We start from the raw sequence: 24,407 nt of genomic DNA, 5'->3' as shown, positions 1-24,407 counted from the left end.
AAAAACCTAAAGTCTTTTTTTAGGAATGGGAGGCAACCCCTTAAACTCTTACAAAAGAGCATTAACAGGCATCAGTAGAGAAGCAAACTAACAATCGAAAGCATCATGAAGCAATACTAACAGCTGCAGGGATTGCTACAACCTAGAGTGACGGTTAATCAAGCTCGCATCCTATATTAGCTCATCCAATCAGCTACTGGAAATGCTGTAACCCATATCAAGGGTTCATCAAGCTCACATCCCATATTTCATAATCAAATAAATTGTATAAAAAATATAATCATTTCAATCTTTTGGAAGAGAATGAAACATACAAAATCAATAAGTTTCACATATTTTTTCCATACTATAAATAATTTCATAGGTTTTAAAATTAAATAATTCATGATTATTTTCTGTTTATGCTATCTTCAAAGAGTAGCATAGAATGTCGATCAATGTGATTTAAAAAGTAGAATCAAAATAGAAAATTATAAAATATACATATTTTATATTAATTCTATTTTTATATCTTAAATTTTAAAATATATTTTTAATGCAAATTTAATCTGACTGAAGGCCTGTAGTATGACCAGTATCTTGGCAACCCAAATCTTTAGCCAAGTTGGTCTTTGGTATGCTAAGCCTGAATCCGGTGAGAGATATATTTAGTAAAAGATACTAATAGATATCTTTTTATTTATTCTTCTATAAAATAAATTGCAAGAATCTATCATTTTTATGGTATGGATATTTTATTATTTTTTATGTGGATCATGGATATTACATATGTAATAACTAATTCAATTATGATTGTCGTAACTTTTATATTTATTCATTTTTTATATTTTTAAAATTTTTATTACTTTTAAATATTCATTATTATACTGTACAAATGATTCCATAGGCCAATGGATTAATCCATGTTTCACCCACAGCAGAATTGTTCACTCATGACCCAAACACTAATGACTTAGTATCTAAGTCAGTTTTCACCATATTAACATGGATGCCCATCTTTGGTAATATTATTATGCCTATATTTTTGGTATATGCGACTTACCAATGCAGCTACATAGTATAAGCTCAAAATAAAGGAAAATACTTTAGGGTGCCCACCAGTGCACGTGAAAAGTTTTTCCAAGCCCACTCGCTACCGTCTAGGCAAGTTTGTGCTCAATTACTTTGTGTGTATCACACCGATTCTCTTGAACCATACCAATTTTTTATGTCTTCTGATTGGAGGAATTTTTCGTAAATATAAAATAAGTAGACAAGCAACCTAAAAACAACTTTGTAAATGCAAATTCTCTATAATTAGACAAGCAATTTTGTACATACCAATTTCGTCTGCCTTCAATAGTGGGTTCTCTTTGAGGAAGAAATTTTTGATAAATTAACCCACTTTTCTAGGATAGTTTTGAAAGGACTTATTGTTACTTAAATGAGTATTGGTTCCAATCACTCATTAGTAATCATTGCTCAATTCACCTAGATATCAATCGGGTCTTCTATGTACTCTATCAGTTACACACTTTCACATCTCTGATAAATTAAATAATGATCGGAAGCGGATTTTGACAACCTAGGACCTTACCCACATAGGCTAGCCAGCATGTATTCTTTTATATTCCTTAGTCTCGGTATCATTATCCAAGTTCTTCCCAGTGCATAATCGATGTGAATTAAGCATACGCCGGTGTGGATCCTTACATACTCTTCTCATTTAAGCTCTAACATTTTTTCTAGGCTTAAATTCAATCACAATACTATGATCGGTCTGTGGTTCCAGAAGAAACTATGCTCCAGTGTTTTCTAATCTGTACAGGCCATGAGTTAGGTTTAGTCTGATATCATTTTGTAATAATCCATGATCTTGTAAGAAAAAAAAGCTAGCTGAAAGGTATTATTTTGAGTTTCTTAGTCTTGTTTAAGTACTCATGATTTCTCTAGCACATAACTAATGTAGGACTAAAAAAAAATGCCCGTATGGATCCTCTCATGGATGATCTATAATTTTTTACTATAATCATGTTTTTGCATATTTTGTTTGAAGGGATGTATATATAATTGTAATTACCTCACATGGAAAGCATAGCTGCCTATGAATTTGGACTACAGCAAAAGCTTATTACATTGTGGATGAAGTGGGGGCGATAGCCATGAGTTAGCATGGATGGAGAGTAATAATCCAGCTTCATTTTGGCACAGCCGTGCATTAATTTTAGTGAACCAACTTTTGATCTATTAGGCATCCTAGGTTCGTGGCCTTGCACCAGAATGTCCTCTGACCTTCAAATATTTAAATTTTCCTATCTTAGTTTTACTAGAACCCAATCTTTAATTCATCTAAGATTGGCATGTGATTATAAGAAAATATATTTAAGTCATTTATGAGGTGCATGTTGTGGAGTGATTGATCATAACCCTATTTGATTTTGATGAGATCAAAGCATTTGAGTATATCTTATGCTTACTAATGAATTCAATCTAGTGTTTCAGTGAAAATCTTATAAATTTATGGTTAAGTGCGTCTAGACTTGGTTCAAGATATTTTGGATAAGTTAAGAAGTCAAGTTGAACCAAAGTCTGAGACTCGAGTCGACTCCGGGATATTACGAGTCGACTCCAAGCGTATCAGAAGCACTGGCACAGGCTCGAGTCGAATCCGGAACATTACGAGTCGACTCCGACTGAGAACAGACAGATGAACAGAAAGACTCAATTCAAAACCTGTCAACGAGTCGACTCCTGAAGAGCGCGAGTCGACTCCGAAGCTTGCCGAGTCGACTCTGGAGTAGTATGAGTCGACTCCAGGGAGTTACAGACAAAAAGTTAGAGAGCAATTTTCGACCCTGAGAGCCGAGTCGACTCCTGAGGAACGCGAGTCGACTCCGATAGTTGGCAGGTCGACTCCAAAGAAAGCTAGAGTCGACTCTCAGTGTTATACTAGGAAAAAGTCAGAGAGCAGTTTTCGGACACTGAGATCCGAGTCGACTCCCGCAATGCCCGAGTCGACTCCGAGACAGCGCGACCCCAAAAAGACAGAAGACCGAATTGTTGTCTCTGAGACGCGAGTCGACTCCAAGACAGCTCGAGTCGACTCCAAGGCAGCGCTACACCAAAAAGACAGAAGGCTGTGTTTCGAAAACTGAGAGCCGAGTCGACTCCGGAACAGCTTGAGTCGACTCCAAGACTGGACGAGCCAAAAGACAGAAAATCGGGAGTTCGGGCTCTGAGCGCCGAGTCGACTCCCAGTATTTCCGAGTCGACTCGAGTGGGCCAAGTTGAAGAATAGCTCTGTGGATTTCATGGGATGAGCCGACTCCAAAAATGCCATGTCAGCTCCAGGTTTTGGCGAGTCGACTCCGGGTTAAGTCGAGTCGACTCCCAGTCGAGAAGCTCACTTTAATTCAAATCCGGAACAGTTGCCGAGCCGACTCCAAAAAAGCATGAGTCGACTCCCGCTACAGCCGAGTCGACTCCAGATCGCGCGAGTCGACTCCGACCCCAACGGACACATTGTCAGGATGTGCAGAGTATGCAGAATGGCTAGTAAAGTGAGTCTAACGGCTAGTTTCCGTGGAGAATGGCTAAATAGCCACAGAGAACTGTAGCAAAGGAGAGAAGCAACATTCCACTCAAAGAAAACAAGAATCCTTCATCTGCAAACGATTTTTTCAACGGAAAAGAAGGAAGAGCACCATTAACTCCATTCAACCGACTCTTCCCAGCTTTAAAGAAGTCTCCTCCAGCCTTCAAGTCTTTCAGACATTCAAGAGGAGACAGAAAGTTCCAGAAGCCCTTCTCTACTCCAACTCAAACGTGTTTGAGGGCTCTAAACTTCTCTCTTAGTTATATCGCTGTATATCTGCTTTTCAGAAGCTCTATTTTTCTGTTTGTCTTTGTTCTTTCCATTTGGTCTTTACTTGATTCAATCAGGGGATTGAATCAAGGGTGTATAGGTTTGTTGGTGAGCCTAGGTTGAAACCAACGGTGTAAGGGTTCGATTGTGATCCCGGGAAAACAATCGGGGTGGTTCTAGTCGGTGAGCCTGGGAAAACCGACCGAGTTCGTTGTGACCTCGTAAAACAACAAGTTTGGTTGTGAGCTTGTAAAACAACCGGCTGTAATCCGAGGGGTTATAGTGAATTCCCAAGTGAGGTTTGGGGAGTGGACGTAGGAGCAAGGGTTAGCTCCGAACCACTATAAAATCCTTGTGTTTGTGATTGTTGTTAGATGTATGCCCTAGAAGCCAATTTGGCTGACACATTGTTGATTCTAGGGACGTAATTTTGTACTTGACTGTTTATTATTGAATAAATAAAAGGCATCTTTTCATTCATATTATTTATGTGTCTATGAATCGTCCAAGGAATTAATAAGATGATGATACATATTCTCAAGAGTTGAGAATTTGAGCCATGTATCATTGGTGATTAATTTCTAAATGCTCCTGATCAATGGATCATCACGAGGACGGTGATCGATCCGATCAGTGCACAGATCACTTTCCTTCTGGATGGACGAGACTTGAGTCCACAGTGTAGGGACACTGAAGTGATAGTGCAGGTGCTTGTTAGAGAACAAGGGTACTGAGCGTGACCAAGACAAGAAGTCACTTGGATGTCTATCCACTCGTCAGTGACTTGCTTGATGTTGCAGTAGTGTGACTGGTCCTTTGACCTGCGGTGCTTCGGCTACTCACAGTGAGGTTATTGTAGTTTGACTGCACACATACATGGTCTCTAGCCATATGGGTCCATGCAGTGTAGATTGGCTGCAGTAGGTTCACTGTAGGAGTAGGGTATGCACCTATAAGGAATCTATCGACCTTGATAGAAGAGGAGTGATCCTATGTGATTTGTTAGACTGAGTTCTAAGACCTTGGCCAGGACAGTAATATAAAGTGGAAAAAGAGTTTTCCACTATCGAACTCAAGTCGAATAAATCTTGACATATGACAGACGATGGGGTTTGACGAGTTGTCCATGACCTCCGTCCTGTAGGGATCCACGATAGTAGGACTGTATCACATGTTAACTGCACCTAGAGGTTCATCATTCCATTCTGCTGGGTAGCCACTACATGCTGCTAGGTGTCACTGGTGGATGGTGGGACTCACAGGGATTATCTCGATGATCGATAAACCCTAATGAGTTGAGTTGGAATCGTTCCAACCCATTGAAAGGAGTTTTCAATGATATTGAGATAGAGATCACAATATATCTCACTACCAGTCAGAATAGAACCTATGGGGTCACACACACTAGAAGTATTGACCGATCCGATGGTTGAAATCGTGATTAAGAATCACAAGTAATCAATTTGATTGATAAAGAAGTTGAAGAAGGAACCAAGGGAATTAATTAATTGGACTTGAAACAAGAGTCCTACTTCGGGTAGGATTCTTAGAATCCTAATTGGATTAGGACTGGGAATCCTAGTTGGAGTAGGACTGGGATTCCTACTTGGAATAGGATTCCTACAATCCTAATGAGATTAGGAATTTTGAATTAAAATAGGATTCCTACATGGAGTAGGATTCCTAGAAATCCTAATTAGATTAGGACTTCGGATTCAAATAGAGTCCTAATTGGATTAGGACTAAAATTAAACAAATCCTAATTGGATTAGGATTCCTTAAGTCTAAATTAATTAATAATCTAATGAATCAACATGACTCCTAATTGGATTAGGATTGAAGAGTTCAATTGAGTCATGGTTCATTCAAGTCCTAGTTGGATTAGGACTAGCATAGATTGAACCCAATTGGCTAATCCTAATTGGATTGGGATTAAACCATAAGAGAGGCACCCAATCCTCTTTGGAAGAGGATTAGGGCATCACAAGAAGGAGGGATCACGCCCCTCCTCTTCTCCTTGTGTGCGGCATGAAGAGAGGGGCCGGCGCCCCCCTTCTCTCTTTGGAAAACCATCTAGGGCTCCTACTTTGGAGGAGCCCTTGATGGCTATAAAAGGCACCATGAGGCCGGCGCCCTAGGGCATTGGAATCCTCTTCCTCTTGTGCCGTGGCCACCCTCTTCCTCTCTTTAGTTGCAGCCGCAAGCAAGGGTAGAAGCTCACCAAGTGTTGGCGGCCTCCTCCTCTACCCTTTCTTCATCCAGCACAAGCAACAGAAGAAGGCTGCGTAGGGGCTCATCTTCTTCCTCTTCTTCATCCTTCTTCTTCCTCCTCTCAAGCACTTTCAAGAGTTGAAAGAAAGAGAGGAGATCAGCCATCAAAGGAAGTCTCTGCAAGGGAGCTAGCACCCCGGGGAGACAAGGAAACATTGATCGGTCCTCTACTTCGTGTGGATACCCGTAGAGGCCGGATGTTTGAACGGCTTCAAGCGAACCCTCTTCCAAAACCACGAATTCAGATTTGCGGTGATCATCTACCCGCGCAAGGTGAAGATTTGATCTTCCTATTAGTTTTAAAAGTTTTAATTCTTACCTAATTACGAAAGGTCTCGAAACAACGTTCATGCGATGAACGTCGAACCCGTGCATGCCGATTCCGCTGCCATCTGATTTAATTTTTTGAAATATCAGCGGCATGGGCGGGTTCCCAACAGTGGTATCAGAGCCAGGTTTCGTAGATTAAGGTAAGAATTAAATATCTAAAGGCATATTAGATCTGAAAATTGAATGATCATGCATGCTGAAAAATTCTGCATGCAGATTTTTCAGGGGTGCTGATTTTTTGCATGCTGATTTTTATGTGATAAAAAGATGATTCTAAATGCATTGTTAATGGGATTACAAAGTTTAGAATCATGATTAGCATGATCAGCGACCTATGTCATGATACAATCAGTTAGTTTTCAGATCTGAAAATTATAATTGTTGCATACGGTGATGATCATAGGATTCAAACCCTTTTGGTATCAAATGTAATGACCTGCGATGTGATCTGCGATGTCATGTAATTTTTCAGATGCTTGCATGCATCTTGTTTGATGTTTTGAGAGGCCTGCGTGCCTCCTAAAAGGAGATGTAATTTATTTTTATTTTTATTTTACATCTGGTTGTATTTCTGTGATGTGATGTACATCAACGATCAAGTTGAAGCAAAGGCATGAGATGAAAGGTGATCTAAGCGGTTGATGGCGATGGGATCAAGAGTTGATCAAGGATCGAATCAAGGAGGCTTAGAACCAATTCAAGAGTTGAAGACCACTTGATCGATTGATGTGCATGTGCTTGTAATACGACCTAATTAGAATCCATGATCATCACCTATTTAAAGTTTAACTTTAATTTGATGCTGCGATTATAACTGCCTGTGATGTGCCGTTTGCATGTGATGTGAATGCGAGTCGGGTAGATAGGTTTACATGTGATGTAGCAAACCCAATTGAGACCTAAATCAAAACCTCCTCAATCAAGTCGAGAGTGAACCGACATGAGCAAGTCATATTAGATTAATTGATCTAATTGGTGTCTAGGAAAGCATGAAAGGTGGTTACTTAATTAGGACCTTACTCTCTGAGTAAGGGGAGCCTCCCACCTGCTTACCTGGCCAATTGTTCGATTACCTCTTATGAAGGGCTCAAGTTGCAAACACTAAGACCTGATTAACCAATATTAAGTCAATAGGTCTTCCACTGTAGTAGAGCTGCTAAGGCCTTTCTGATGTTGATTTGTCTCGGCTGGACACAGTGGTCAAGTTGCATCGAGGGGCTGCACCTCTCTATAGACATGAGATGTTGTAGGGTAAAGGTGGGGTTGGGCACCAATAACTGTTAGGTGAGGACCCAATGACGACTTTATTCCTACGGTTATACGGTGGGTCTGACTTAACTAAGAAATGGGACCAATAACTGTTAGGTGAGGTCTTCATGGCTTAGAGACCAAGTTACACTGCAATATGCTTGAGAAGCATTGTACAAGAGTTGTACACTCATCCATCTATGTGTCACCAATAACTGTTAGGTGAGGTGGCATGTAAATCGGTGGGACCGCAGTACCCACTAGAAACCCTAGTCGTGTGGGATTTCCGTTTCCCTACCAGGGGAGTGTGAGGGATTCGAAAAAATAGTGGGAGTTACATTTGTTCTAAAAGACCTTAGAACAGATTAGGATCAAGTACAAAAGTCTAACTAGAATCTTTACTCTCTGCAGATACAATGTCGGCTTCAAACCCTTTGACCCGTATTCTTGAGACCAACCGACTGACCGGAACCAATTACAAAGACTGGCTTAGAAATCTCAAAATAGTTTTGGACTGTGAGAAGATAGGCTACATACTCGATTCAGATATCGCCACACTACCAGCACGTCCTACTGATGTTCAGCGCGAAATGCATAAAAAGTGGTTGGATGATGACATTAGAGTAAAATGCTATATGATGGCATCCATGTCTAATGAACTCCAATGCCAGCATGAAAATATAAAGACTGCTAGGGACATACTGGCACACCTGCAAGAGTTGTATGGTGAGCAGAGTCGCACAGCTCGTTTTGAAGTGTCCAAGAGGCTCTTCAAAGCAAAGATGCGCGAGGGGCAGTCTGTCCATGATCACGGTCTGACCATGATCAAGGACCTAGAGGAGCTTGAGAAGCTCGGTATGGACATGCACAAGGAATTGCAAGTGGATTTGATCCTACAGTCACTTCCTGATTCATTTGGTCAGTTTATAGTAAACTACCACATGAATAAGATTGAATGCACTAAGACTGAACTAATCAACATGTTGGTAACTGCTGAGGGAGCCTTGAAAGGTTCAAGGGGCAATGTCCTTGCTGCTGAGTTGACTTCTGGTTCCAAGAGAAAGTCTACTTGGAAGAAAAAGAAGCCTGCAAAGAAGCAGAAGAAAGACAAGAAGCCAAAGAAGGAAGTTCAAAAGAAAAAGGCTAACGACAAAGGAAAATATTTCCACTGCAATGTCGAAGGCCACTGGAAGAGAAACTGTCCTTCATACCTCGAGAGCCTGAAGAACAAGAAAGGTGACACACCTTCAGAAGGTATAGACTTGCTCATAATTAAAACTAATCTAACGGTTTCTTCTACTTCTAGTTGGGTTATAGATTCTGGTTCTAGTGCTCATTTGTGCACTACCATGCAGGGTCTAAAGGAAAGTAGAAGGCTGGCGGAAGGTGCGGTAACCCTTCGGATTGGCAACGAGGCAAAAGTTGCTGCTGTGGCTGTGGGCACCTACCATCTACGACTACCGTCTGGATTTAGTTTAATACTTAGAGACTGCTATTATGTACCTGTTGCTAGCAGAAATTTGATTTCTGTTTCATGTCTAGCACAGGAAGGTCATGTTTTTACATTTGACAAAGACTGCTGTTCTATTTATTTGAGAAATAAAATAGTCGCACGTGGTTTCATGATTGACAGTCTCTATCATTTACATATGGATGTATCTGTGAATGTTATCGAGCAAGATGTGAGTGCCAAAGGATCCAAAAGATCCAGAGATGAGATAAACCAAAGATATTTGTGGCACCTCAGACTTGGCCATATTGGAGAGGATAGGATGAACAAAATGGATAAAGATGGGCTTCTCGGCTCATTGACTTCCGAGTCATATCCAGTTTGCGAGTCCTGTCTTCAAGAAAAAATGGCTAGACTGCCCTTTGTAGGACATGGGGAGAGGACCACTGAAATACTTACCCTAATACAAACAGATGTATGTGGCCCATTCGATGTGCTAGCCAGGGGACGTTATTCTTACTTCATTACCTTTATCGATGATTATTCACGGTATGGGTATGTGTATCTTATGAGACACAAGTCTGAGTCTTTTGAAAAGTTCAAAGAGTTCAAGAATGAAGTAGAAAAACAAACTGGAAAACCTCTTAAGGCTCTTCGATCAGATCGAGGAGGAGAATACCTTAGTGGGGAATTCCGGGACTATCTCAAAGAAAACGGCATAGTCTCACAATGGACACCTCCGGGTACACCTCAACTCAACGGAGTGTCAGAGAGGAGGAATCGGACCCTATTAGATATGGTCAGGTCCATGATGAGCTTCACTGATTTACCTATGTTCCTTTGGGGAGATGCCTTACTCACAGCGATTTATTTATTGAATAGAGTTTCTTCTAAATCCGTTCCTACCACACCGTATGAGATATGGCATGGTAAGAAACCAAGTCTGGGTCATCTCAAGATTTGGGGATGTCCAGCCCACGTCAAGAGACTACAGGCGGACAAACTAGAGGCTAGGACCATAAGTGCTCGTTTTATAGGATATCCTAAAGAGTCATTAGGATACAATTTCTACATCTCAGAGGATCACAATGTGTTTGTGAGCCGTCATGCCATCTTCTTGGAAAATCAGTTTATCCTTGATAGAGGCAGTGGGAGGAAAATTGAGCTTGAAGAGAAAGTCTCTGAAAAGCAACGAGTCATGGATCCTATAGAACCCATTCATAAGGAGCCAGTACACGATGTCCCTCAACCACCTCGTAGATCTAGTAGGGTCTCCCATCCTCCCGATAGATACTTAGGTATACTAGAAGAGGATACCGAGAAAATATTCCTAGTGGGAGATAGGGATCACATACAAGATCCCAAAACCTACAACGAGGCGATATCTGATATCGATTCCGAGAAATGGCTGGAAGCTATGAAGTCAGAGTTAGACTCCATGCATTCCAACCAAGTCTGGACCTTAGTAGATCCACCAGAAGGTATTGTACCTATTGGATGCAAATGGATCTACAAAAGGAAGATAGGTTCGGATGGAGAGGTAGAGACCTATAAGGCAAGGCTTGTGGCGAAAGGGTATAGTCAGCGCGAAGGCATTGACTATCAGGAGACCTTTTCACCTGTAGCCATGCTAAAATCCATCCGAACATTGCTTGCCATTGCAGCATTTCATGATTATAAAATCTGGCAGATGGATGTGAAAACTGCTTTCCTGAATGGATATCTTGATGAAGATATCTATATGGAACAACCTTTGGGTTTCACTTCCAGTGATGGAGATCACAAGGTCTGCAAGCTGCAAAGGTCCATCTATGGACTAAAGCAAGCATCTCGGAGTTGGAACACTCGTTTCGATGACGCAATCAAAACGTTTGATTTCATCAAAAACGAAGAGGAACTGTGTGTTTTCAAAAAGGTTAGTGGGAGTGCTGTCGTTTTTCTCGTACTATACGTAGATGACATTCTCCTGATTGGAAATGATATTCCCATGCTAACCTCGGTCAAGGTCTGGTTGTCAAAAAGAATTCTCCATGAAAGACCTTGGGGAAGCATCCTATATTTTGGGAATAAAGGTCTATAGAGATAGATCTAAAAGGATGCTTGGCCTTTCACAGAAGATGTACATAGAGGAGGTGCTGAAGAGGTTCAGCATGGAAAACTCCAAGAGGGGTCTCTTACCCCTAAGACATGGAATTCATCTCTCCAAGAAGATGTGCCCCAACACATCTGAAGAGATTCAACACATGAGCAAGATTCCCTATGCATCGGCAATAGGAAGCCTCATGTATGCCATGCTGTGTGCACAACCTGATATAGCTCTTGCTGTGAGTGTCACAAGCAGATATCAGTCGGATCCAGGCAAGAAGCACTGGATAGCTGTGAAGAACAGTCTTAAGTACTTGAGAAGAACTAAGGACATGTTCTTGGTCTTTGGGAGAAGATCAGAGTTGAAGGTAGAAGGATGCACACATATTGATGCTAGAAAGTCTACATCAGAATATGTGCAATTGTGGTTCAGTAAATTGGAAGAGTTCCAAACAACCGATCATTATAGATTCTACCTTAGAAGCTGAATGTTAAGCCGTATCTAAGGGTGCAGTGGAAACCTTCTGATTAAAAGTTAATTGCAGAGTTAGGTGTAATGTCATTAGATGCCATAACACTTTACTACGATAACATTGGCACCATAGCACTAGCTATGGAGCCATGGTCTCATCAGAAGTCCAAGCACATAGAGCGGCGCTTCCATTTCATACGCGACTATGATGTAGAGGTGCAGAGAGTAGACTCCGCGGATAACGTGGCAGACCCGTTCACTAAGCAGCTGAGTCAGCAAAAGACTGAAGCCCACCTTGAGAAGATGGGCCTAAGATATATGACCAATTGGCTTTAGTGCAAGTGGGAGATTGTTAGATGTATGCCCTAGAAGCCAATTTGGCTGACACATTGTTGATTCTAGGGACATAATTTTGTACTTGACTGTTTATTATTGAATAAATAAAAGGCATCTTTTCATTCATATTATTTATGTGTCTATGAATCGTCCAAGGAATTAATAAGATGATGATACATATTCTCAAGAGTTGAGAATTTGAGCCATGTATCATTGGTGATTAATTTCTAAATGCTCCTGATCAATGGATCATCACGAGGACGGTGATCGATCCGATCAGTGCACATATCACTTTCCTTCTGGATGGACGAGACTTGAGTCCACAGTGTAGGGACACTGAAGTGATAGTGCAGGTGCTTGTTAGAGAACAAGGGTACTGAGCGTGACCAAGACAAGAAGTCACTTGGATGTCTATCCACTCGTCAGTGACTTGCTTGATGTTGCAGTAGTGTGACTGGTCCTTTGACCTGCGGTGCTTCGGCTACTCACAGTGAGGTTATTGTAGTTTGACTGCACACATACATGGTCTCTAGCCATATGGGTCCATGCAGTGTAGATTGGCTGCAGTAGGTTCACTGTAAGAGTAGGGTATGCACCTATAAGGAATCTATCGACCTTGATAGAAGAGGAGTGATCCTATGTGATTTGTTAGACTGAGTTCTAAGACCTTGGCCAGGGCAGTAATATAAAGTGGAAAAAGAGTTTTCCACTATCGAACTCAAGTCGAATAGATCTTGACATATGACAGACGATGGGGTTTGACGAGTTGTCCATGACCTCCGTCCTGTAGGGATCCACGATAGTAGGACTGTATCACATGTTAACTGCACCTAGAGGTTCATCATTCCATTCTGCTGGGTAGCCACTACATGCTGCTAGGTGTCACTGGTGGATGGTGGGACTCACAGGGATTATCTCGATGATCGATAAACCCTAATGAGTTGAGTTGGAATCGTTCCAACCCATTGAAAGGAGTTTTCAATGATATTGAGATAGACATCACAATATATCTCACTACCAGTCAGAATAGAACCTATGGGGTCACACACACTAGAAGTATTGACCGATCCGATGGTTGAAATCGTGATTAAGAATCACAAGTAATCAATTTGATTGATAAAGAAGTTGAAGAAGGAACTAAGGGAATTAATTAATTGGACTTGAAACAAGAGTCCTACTTCGGGTAGGATTCTTAGAATCCTAATTGGATTAGGACTGGGAATCCTAGTTGGAGTAGGACTGGGATTCCTACTTGGAATAGGATTCCTACAATCCTAATGAGATTAGGAATTTTGAATTAAAATAGGATTCCTACTTGGAGTAGGATTCCTAGAAATCCTAATTAGATTAGGACTTCGGATTCAAATAGAGTCCTAATTGGATTAGGACTAAAATTAAACAAATCCTAATTGGATTAGGATTCCTTAAGTCTAAATTAATTAATAATCTAATGAATCAACATGACTCCTAATTGGATTAGGATTGAAGAGTTCAATTGAGTCATGGTTCATTCAAGTCCTAGTTGGATTAGGACTAGCATAGATTGAACCCAATTGGCTAATCCTAATTGGATTGGGATTAAACCATAAGAGAGGCACCCAATCCTCTTTGGAAGAGGATTAGGGCATCACAAGAAGGAGGGATCACGCCCCTCCTCTTCTCCTTGTGTGCGGCATGAAGAGAGGGGCCGGCGCCCCCCTTCTCTCTTTGGAAAACCATCTAGGGCTCCTACTTTGGAGGAGCCCTTGATGGCTATAAAAGGCACCATGAGGCCGGCGCCCTAGGGCATTGGAATCCTCTTCCTCTTGTGCCGTGGCCACCCTCTTCCTCTCTTTAGTTGCAGCCGCAAGCAAGGGTAGAAGCTCACCAAGTGTTGGCGGCCTCCTCCTCTACCCTTTCTTCATCCAGCACAAGCAACAGAAGAAGGCTGCGTAGGGGCTCATCTTCTTCCTCTTCTTCATCCTTCTTCTTCCTCCTCTCAAGCACTTTCAAGAGTTGAAAGAAAGAGAGGAGATCAGCCATCAAAGAAAGTCTCTGCAAGGGAGCTAGCACCCCGGGGAGACAAGGAAACATTGATCGGTCCTCTACTTCGTGTGGATACCCGTAGAGGCCGGACGTTTGAACGGCTTCAAGCGAACCCTCTTCCAAAACCACGAATTCAGATTTGCGGTGATCATCTACCCGCGCAAGGTGAAGATTTGATCTTCCTATTAGTTTTAAAAGTTTTAATTCTTACCTAATTACGAAAGGTCTCGAAACAACGTTCATGCGATGAACGTCGAACCCGTGCATGCCGATTCCGCTGCCATCTGATTTAATTTTTTGAAATATCAGCGGCATGGGCGGGTTCCCAACAATTGTTTGTGTATCTCTCTTACTTTCATTTCATTCACAGCACATAGCATCTAATTAATCAACTTGCAAAAAGTGTTAGTTAGTATTTCGCAAATCAAATAATTGTAATAATTATTTTAAAACCCAATTCACCCCCCCTCTTGGGTTGTTTATCTGGGCAACAAGTGGTATCAGAGCAGGAACTCTTTTACCCAAAGAGTAAAAGATCAAAATGACAACCCCATTTGGATCTTCCTACATTGAGGGCCAATCCACCCAAAGACCCCCATTCTTTAATGGATCCGACTACTCATATTGGAAGGCTAGGATGAGAATATTTATCCAAGCCCAAGACTATGAGATGTGGACCATTATATTAAATGGACCATACATTCCATCCATCTATGTAGAGGGTGTCACTGTACCCAAACTTGAAAAGGATTGGGATGACCATGACATGAGGAAGGCACAACTCAATGCCAAAGCAATGAATGTGCTTTACTGTGCAATTAGATAGGAATGAATTCAATAGGGTCTCTACTTGCAATTCTGCAAAAGAGATTTGGGATAGACTTGAAGTGACCCATGAGGGCACGAATCAAGTCAAAGAATCCAAAATAAATATATTGGTTCATAAGTATGAACTATTTAAGATGGATTCTAATGAAACAATCACTTGCATGTTCACTAGATTTACTGACATTGTCAATGGCCTAAAAAGCCTTGGCAAAAATTATACTAACAGTGAGCTTGTCAGGAAGATTCTTCGCTGTCTACCAAGGTCATGGGAAGCCAAAGTGACAGCTATCCAAGAAGCCAAGGACTTGAACAAGCTTCCACTTGAGGAGCTTCTTGGATCTCTAATGACGCACGAGCTCACCATGAAACAACATAATGAAGAGGAGTCCTCTCACAAGAAAAAGGTAATAGCATTAAAATCGGTGTCTACTAACAAAGACTTGTCTTGCAGCAATAGCAGTGAAGAGGAAGATAATGAGGGAGATGATGATGAGGCTCTCCTTGTAAAAAAATTCAGAAGATTCATCAACCGAAAGAAATCTTCACATCAAAGGAGAGGCCCCTCAGGTTCCTATCACAAGGATAAAGGTAAGAAAAGAGAAAATGAGGGGATCGGATGTTATGAGTATAAGAAGCCGGGGCACTTCAGAGCTGAGTGTCCTTTGCTGAAGAAGGGGAGCAAGCACAAGAAAAAGAAAGTCCTCGTCTCCACCATATCGGACTCCGATACATCTTCATCATCATCGGATGAGGAGCAAGAAGAAAAGGCCAACATTTGTTTTATGGCTAACGACAATGAGGTAATATCCGGAACACATTTAGATTTTACTTTCGATGAATTATATGATGCTTTCAATGAATTAATGGATGAATACAAGACAATAAACCTTAAAAACAAAGAATTAAAAGTAACTAACCAAACACATCTCCGTAAGTATGATACATTAGTTAAGGATAAAGATGTTCTTATTAAAAAAAATGCAGAACTTAAAACAAGCAACCAAATCTTGATACAAAAGAATAATACCTTAACTAAAGATAATGAAAGGCTAAACAAAGAAATATTAGAACTTAAAAATAATAAATATATTTTAAATGAGAGTCTCACAAAAGAACTAAATGATCTAAAAACAGAAAAACAAAAATTGACACTAGATCTTGAAAAATACAAGCCTTTTGTAGAACGATTTACATATAGCTCAGAAAAATTAGAGATGATACTTAGTAGTCAACGAGCTGTATTCAATAGAGCTGGTTTAGGGTATAAACCTAACAATAGGCAAAAACTCCTTAGTAATTTCTTTGTTAAAGCAGGAGAAAACAAAACTAAGAAAATAACATGTTTTTGCTGTGGAACATTAGGACACAAAGCAAATGTATGTGATTTTAGAAAAGAAAAAATCAAAAGAAAAATTAAAAGGGTTTGGGTTCCAAAAGGAACCAATATTACTAACCATGAAGGACCCAAGAAAACTTGGGTACCTAAAACTGTATGATTTGCTTGTGTAGGAGTGTCTTGCAGCCAAGGACAACAAAAATTGTTAGTACTTGGATAGTGGCTGCTCAAGACACATGACGGGTGACAATGATCAATTCTTCACCCTTGAAGCTAAGAAGGGAGGTGCTGTGACGTTTGGAGACAATAACCAAGGTCACATCATTGTTATATGTAAGGTACAAATTATCTCTTCAACTTTTATTGATAATGTTCGATATGTTGATGGTCTTAAGCATAATTTACTTAGCATTAGTCAATTGTGTGATAAAGGTTTTGATGTTTTGTTCAAACCATCACTATGCATCATAACCAACTCAAGTGACAATAGTTTAGTTTTTAAAGGAATAAGACGTGGGAATGTGTATGTTGTAGACCTTGAGGATCTTGCCAAACATAACCCATGTTTAGTTGTTAATGAAACTAAGGATAATGATGCTAGTTGGTTATGGCACCGTAAGTTAGGGCATGCAAGCATGGACACAATATCTAAACTAGTTAAAAGAGATTCCGTGATAGGTTTGCCAAAACTAAAGTTTGAAAAGAATAAAATATGTGAAGCTTGTCAATATGGCAAACAATCAAGGAACTCCTTTAAATCCATAAAGTGTGTCTCTACCTCTAGATCTCTAGAACTACTACACATGGATCTATTCGGACTAACTAGAACTACAAGTCTAGGTGGAAATAAATTTGGTCTAGTTATTGTAGATGATTTTTCTAGATACACTTGGGTCATGTTCTTAGTTCATAAAGATCAAGCATTTTCAGTGTTTAAGAAATTTCATAAGGAAGTAACCAATGCTAGAGATACTTCAGTCATAGCTATTAGAAGTGACCATAGTACCGAATTTGAAAATCATTTATTTGATGAGTTTTGTAGTAAAAAGGAAATAACTCATAATTTTTCTGCACCTAGGACACCACAACAAAATGGAGTTGTGGAGAGGAAAAATAGAACTCTAGAGGAAATGGCTAGAACTATGTTGTGTGAAAGTAACTTCCCTAAGTACTTTTGGGGAGAAGCCATCAATACTTCATGTCATATATTAAATAGAGTTTTATTGAGACCCATTATAAAGAAAACACCTTATGAACTTTGGAAAAACAGAAAACCAAAGGTAAATTACTTTCATGTTTTTGGATGTAGGTGTTTTGTTCATAATAATGGGAAAGATAATCTAGGAAAATTTGACTCTAAATCTGATGAGGGTATATTCTTGGGGTACTCTACAACTAGTAAAGCCTATAGAATCTTTAATAAAGAACCCTAGTTATAGAAGAATCCATACATGTTGTTTTTGATGATTCTAGTGATACCTCATCTAGTAAGAGAGTTAATCTTGATGATGATGCTGAAATTCTTGAAGAAAAGATAGATGAGATGACATTACAAGATGATAATCAAAAATTAATTGGAGGTGCATCATCAAGCCAAGAGGCTATTATGGATCATGGGCTGACTAAGGCTTGGAGGTTTGCTCACGGGCATCCTAAGGAATTAATTCTAGATGATCCATCTCAACCTGTTAGGACTAGAGCATCTCTTAGGAACTTAAACAATCATCTAGCTTTCGTCTCACATTTTGAGCCCAAACACATAGAAGAAGCTGAAAAAGATGTAAATTGGATAAATGCAATGCAAGAAGAATTAAATCAATTTACTAGAAACAAGGTATGGAATCTAGTTGAAAGACCTTCTGAATATTCAATCATAGGTACCAAATGGATATATAAAAACAAACTTGATGAAAATGGAATTGTAATAAGGAATAAGGCAAGACTAGTAGCAAAGGGGTATAATCAAGAAGAAGGTATAGATTTTGATGAAACCTTTGCACCTGTAGCTAGACTCAAAGCAATTAGATTATTATTAGCATTTGCATGCTCTAAGGATTTCAAATTATTTCAAATGGATGTAAAAAGTGCATTTTTAAATGGGTATATTAATGAGGAGGTGTATGTAGAACAACCTCCTGGTTTTGAAAATCATCAATACCCTAATCATGTGTATAAACTGAACAAAGCACTTTATGGTTTGAAATAAGCACCTAGAGCATGGTATGAGAGGCTTAGCAAATTCTTACTGGAACATGAGTTCTCTAGGAGAAATGTAGATACAACATTGTTTCTAAAGAAGAAAAACAAAGATATGTTATTAGTGCAGATTTATGTTGATGATATTATTTTCGGTGCTACTAACAATCGCCTCTGCGAAGAATTTGCTGACTTGATGCAGAGTGAGTTTGAGATGAGCATGATGGGAGAGCTGAACTATTTTCTCGGGCTTCAAATCAAACAATCTGAAGAAGGCATCTTCATCAATCAAGCCAAATACATCAAGGAGATGCTTAAGAAGTTTGATATGGAAGGAAACAAGTCAATCAGCACACCCATGAGCTCATCATGCAAATTAGATTAAGATGAATCAGATAAATCTGTAGATCAAAAGTTATATAGAGGTATGATAGGATCTTTATTGTATCTCACTGCAAGTAGACCTGATATCATGTTTAGTGTTTGCATGTGTGCTAGATATCAGTCTAATCCTAAGGAATCTCATCTAATTGCAGTCAAGAGAATCTTTAAATACCTAATAGGAACAAAAAATATAGGTCTATGGTATTCTAAAGAATCTAGTCTGAACTTAATAGGATATACAGATTCAGACTTTGCTGGATGTAAACTTGATAGAAAAAGCACCAGCGGGTCATGTCAATTCCTAGGAGAAAACTTAATCTCATGGTTTAGCAAGAAACAAAACTCGGTTGCATTATCTACTGCTGAAGCTGAATATGTTGCAGCCGGGAGTTGTTGTGCTCAAATCATGTGGATCAAACAACAATTGGAAGATTATGGCATTAAACAAGATAAAATTTTCATTAATTGTGATAATACAAGTGCCATTAATCTAACTAAAAATCCAATTCAGCATTCAAGAACTAAACATATTGAGATAAGACATCACTTCATAAGAGATCATGTAATGAATGGTGATGTGACACTTCAATTTGTTTGCACTGATGATCAATTAGCTGATATCTTCACAAAACCCTTGAGTGAAGAGAGATTTAGTGTGCTTAGGAGAGGATTAGGAGTGATTGATCCATCCTAGTGATATTCTCTTCTAGCTCATTGATTTTGATGATTAGATTGTGCAAAATATAGAGTTTCTTATCTATGATCATCAAATCAGATCATAACTTAGTGAATTTCCCTCATTCGGCACGAAAATAGCATGATTTTTAGGTACGTGCCAGAGTTCGAGACGACTCGAGTAAGTTTCAGAGTCGGCTCGTAAGGGAGAGTCGACTCGCACATATACGGGAGTCGACTTGAGATCAATGGCAGCATAAGGGAGTCGACTCGCATATAGTCGGGAGTCGACTCGAGGTCAATAGGCGCATAAGGGGAGTCGACTCGTGCATATTTTGGAGTCGACTCGAGGTCGAGTCGACTCGAGACTTACAGGAGTCGACTCGCGGTCGGGATCCGAGTTTTTAACCCTAATCCAAGCGTTTAATCAATACTTCTATTCACCGCCGCCACTGTTCACAAACCCTAGAGCCGACTCCGACAATGTCTCCGACCGTCCTTAGGGCTTTTCCGTCGACCTTCTTCCGTCCCTTAGGTGTTTTCCTCATCCCTAGGTCAACCATGCCCCATAAGTCAGTTGTCCCGAGCCGAAAGAGGCCCCAACCCGCGACCGGTGCCGAGCGACGTTCCAAAGCTCGGAACGATCCCGTGAGGCCACAACCTCCGGCTCGTTCCCCGCCGAGGGCGGTTCCCTCGCGACCGTGCGCCGGGAAGGCGGTCTCCATCGGGAGATACGTCGACTTTGACTATCTCTCCCGGGAGGGCTTCACCACAGGGGAGAGGTTGAGGGCCCAGGGTTTAGAGTTCTTTTGTTCCTTAGATCTCCCCACATACCCAGGTCTAGTTAGGGAGTTTTATGGAACTGTGCGTAGGGGCAATGGTGGGATAGAGGGAACCGTAGCCGGTGTCCCATTATTTATTTTCGAGGATTTCATAGCTCAAATCCTCCATCTTCCCCAAGTAGGGGTATCTCCTACACACCCCGAGGATAGGACTGAGGCCCTTACGGCCATTTTAGGGAGTCCACCCCAGTCCCCCTTAGATGAGGTGTCCGCTAGCTCACTTTCTGTTGAGATGCGGCTCCTCCTGAGCATCATTTCTAGGTCATTGTTCCCTAAGACCGGCCGATTTGATTTTGTGTCTGAGAGGGACCTAGCCCTCATGTACTACATTCTCCAAGACACCCCTATCAACTTCCCCAAGATGATCTATAGATACTTATGTGAGCCACTAGATAGACCTAGGCTCACCCTCCTTTATGGGGTGATGTACACACTTATTTTTAGGGAGTCCGAGATTCCTATTCCTGAGGGGGAACCCTCTCGCGCATTGCGATGGACAGATCGCATGCTTGAGGGAACCCTACACAGGATGGGGTTTCGTAAGGTGGAGGGAACTTGGGTCAGGAAACCATCTTCCTCCACACCTACTACCAGACATTCCCCCAGTCCAGATCCTGATTCAGACTTCCCTACCTTTCCCTCCACCTCAGCTCCCACCACCTCAGCCGGACCCTCCTCCTCAGCTCCACCTACTCAGCCCATGGGGTTCGGATTTCTCCTGAGCAGCTCCGGGAGTTGCGGCAGGAGATTGTTAGAGATCTTCGGGACGACCTGCTGAGGGAGCTCCGAGGTCCAGCCCCTGCACCCTCCTCTGCATTGGTTCCCTCCTTATCAGCCGTGACCGAGATGACGGCTCATCTGAGGGAGGAGATCTTCAACGTCAGGAGCCTGATACAAGCCAGTTCTCCAACATGAGCGATGTCACGAGCAACACTCGGAAGATGCGCAATGACATCCGACACGATATGAGGACTACTAGTCAGGGGGCCGAGTGCTTGGCGAATGTGCTGATCGCCAAGCCGGACACACTTTAGGAGACTCTGACCGAGCTCTCCACGACACATAGCAGGGCCACCTCGGCCATTATCTCCCAGCTAGGGAATGTTGTGGACGGGGTCGGTCTCCTCATGGAGCAAAACAGATTGAGAGGAGGAGCCACATCCTCGAGGAGACCCTAGCTGATTTTGTTTTATTTTGACATATATTTTCTGCTTTACTTATTGTATTCACAAATGTACTTGCATATACATCAATACAATGAGTAGACAAATTTCTTCAAAATTGTGCAAATTGATCTCCGCTTGCTTGTGTGTTCTGCTTACTTCCTTTTTGATGCAATGACAAAAGGGGGAGAAATATATTTAATAGATATGTAAAAGGAAAAAGGAATCAATGAAAATCCATAAAAAGAAAAACTTTTAAAATACACAATAATTTGTTCTAAGTGGATTTGATACCTCGAGGCTCATTATCTCTCTGTTGGGGCTCCTAATGGAGTAATCTCCAGAATCTATTCAAGGGATATTCGGAGATTAGTTGAATCCTACTCAAGAACAAAGTGACAGATTTTCCCTCTAAAAACCAAAAATTTAAGTTCAAAAGCTTCAATGCATTAAAAGAAAATTCAAAGAATCAAAACAAGTTGAATGCATATGTTGAGGGGGAGAATCTGAACTTTTAAGAAAGCAAAATCATTAAAGACATATAAGCCAAACAATTGATTGCATGATATGAAGGCTTATATAATTCCAAATGAAAGGGGGAGCCTTAACTTCAAAATTTATTGTTTCACACCTTTCAGGTTTGGATAAATTAAATAACCAGACATTTGAATTCATTTTAAAATTTTGCTATAATTCTCCTTGTTTGTTGAGCAATTCACTTTACATATACTCAATGTTTTGTCATCATCAAAAAGGGGGAGATTGTGGAGTGATTGATCATAACTCTATTTGATTTTGATGAGATCAAAGCATTTGAGTATATCTTATACTTACTAATGAATTCAATCTAGTGTTTCAGTGAAAATCTTATAAATTTATGGTTAAGTGCGTCTAGACTTGGTTCAAGATATTTTGGATAAGTTAAAAAGTCAAGTTGAACCAAAGTCTGAGACTCGAGTCGACTCCGGGATATTACGAGTCGACTCCAAGCGTATCAGAAGCACTGGCACAGGCTCGAGTCGAATCCGGAACTTTACGAGTCGACTCCGACTGAGAACAGACAGATGAACAGAAAGACTCAATTCAAAACCTGTCAACGAGTCGACTCCTAAAGAGTGCGAGTCGACTCCGAAGCTTGCCGAGTCGACTCTGGAGTAGTATGAGTCGACTCCAGGGAGTTACAGACAAAAAGTTAGAGAGCAATTTTCGACCCTGAGAGCCGAGTCGACTCCTGAGGAACGCGAGTCGACTCCGATGGTTGGCAGGTCGACTCCAAAGAAAGCTAGAGTCGACTCTCAGTGTTATACTAGGCAAAAGTCAGAGAGCAGTTTTCGGACACTGAGATCCGAGTCGACTCCCGCAATGCTCGAGTCGACTCCGAGACAGTGTGACCCCAAAAAGACAGAAGACCGAATTGTTGTCTCTGAGACGCGAGTCGACTCCAAGACAACTCGAGTCGACTCCAAGGCAGCGCTACACCAAAAAGACAGAAGGCTGTGTTTCAGAAACTGAGAGCCGAGTCGACTCCGGAACAGCTCGAGTCGACTCCAAGACTGGACGAGCCAAAAGACAGAAGATCGGGAGTTCGGGCTCTGAGCGCCGAGTCGACTCCCAGTATTTCCGAGTCGACTCGAGTGGGCCAAGTTGAAGAATAGCTCTGTGGATTTCATGGGATGAGCCGACTCCAAAAATGCCAGGTCAGCTCCAGGTTTTGGCGAGTCGACTCCGGGTTAAGTCGAGTCGACTCCCAGTCGAGAAGCTCACTTTAATTCAAATCCGGAACAGTTGCCGAGCCGACTCCAAAAAAGCATGAGTCGACTCCCGCTACAGCCGAGTCGACTCCAGATCGCGCGAGTCGACTCCGACCCCAACGGACACATTGTCAGGATGTGCAGAGTGTGCAGAACGGCTAGTAAAGTGAGTCTAACGGCTAGTTTTCGTGGGAAATGGCTTAAATAGCCACAGAGGACTGTAGCAAAGGAGAGAAGCAACATTCCACTCAAAGAAAACAAGAATCCTTCATCTGCAAACGATTTTTTCAACGGAAAAGAAGGAAGAGCACCATTAACTCCATTCAACCGACTCTTCCCAGCATTAAAGAAGTCTCCTCCAGCCTTCAAGTCTTCCAGACATTCAAGAGGAGACAGAAAGTTCCAGAAGCCCTTCTCTACTCCAACTCAAACGTGTTTGAGGGCTCTAAACTTCTCTCTTAGTTATATCGCTGTATATCTGCTTTTCAGAAGCTCTATTTTTCTGTTTGTCTTTGTTCTTTCCATTTGGTCTTTACTTGATTCAATCAGGGAATTGAATCAAGGGTGTATAGGTTTGTTGGTGAGCCTAGGTTGAAACCAACGGTGTAAGGGTTCGATTGTGATCCCGGAAAAACAATCGGGGTGGTTCTAGTCGGTGAGCCTGGGAAAACCGACCGAGTTCGTTGTGACCTCGTAAAACAACAAGTTTGGTTGTGAGCTTGTAAAACAACCGGCTGTAATCCGAGGGGTTATAGTGAATTCCCAAGTGAGGTTTGAGGAGTGGACGTAGGAGCAAGGGTTAGCTCCGAACCACTATAAAATCCTTGTGTTTGTGATTGTTTGTGTATCTCTCTTACTTTCATTTCATTCACAACACATAGCATCTAATTAATCAACTTGCAAAAAGTGTTAATTAGTATTTCGCAAATCAAATAATTGTAATAATTATTTTAAAACCCAATTCACCCCCCCCCCCCCCCCCCTCTTGGGTTGTTTATCTGGGCAACACATGTTGAATCAAACTCAACTTTTCATTGTGCACGGCTCTTAATTCTTGCTCAATTAGAATCAAATATCCGAGTGATGGACTCTAGATATTCTTCTCATGAATATGGAAGGCTGATAAGATTAGATCATGTCAGCTAAATTAAATGTTGTCCCTCTCCATTTA

At 41.1% G+C, this 24,407-nt stretch overlaps 1 protein-coding gene across 1 annotated transcript in view; it reads right to left on the bottom strand.

The window, feature by feature from the left end:
• LOC148714319 (receptor-like protein EIX2) overlaps positions 1 to 24,407 on the bottom strand; it is a 69,146-nt gene that overhangs the window by 39,507 nt on the left and 5,232 nt on the right. The gene's annotated exons all lie outside the window — the stretch shown is intronic.

Source organism: Phoenix dactylifera, chromosome 3 (genome assembly GCF_051530095.1).
Source record: "Phoenix dactylifera cultivar Ajwa chromosome 3, Ajwa_hap1_PhDact_Kaust_v1.1, whole genome shotgun sequence".
NCBI classification, from domain to species: domain Eukaryota; kingdom Viridiplantae; phylum Streptophyta; class Magnoliopsida; order Arecales; family Arecaceae; genus Phoenix; species Phoenix dactylifera.
Note: the sequence above shows the minus strand (reverse complement) of the source record. Positions and strands in the feature narration are given on the sequence as shown.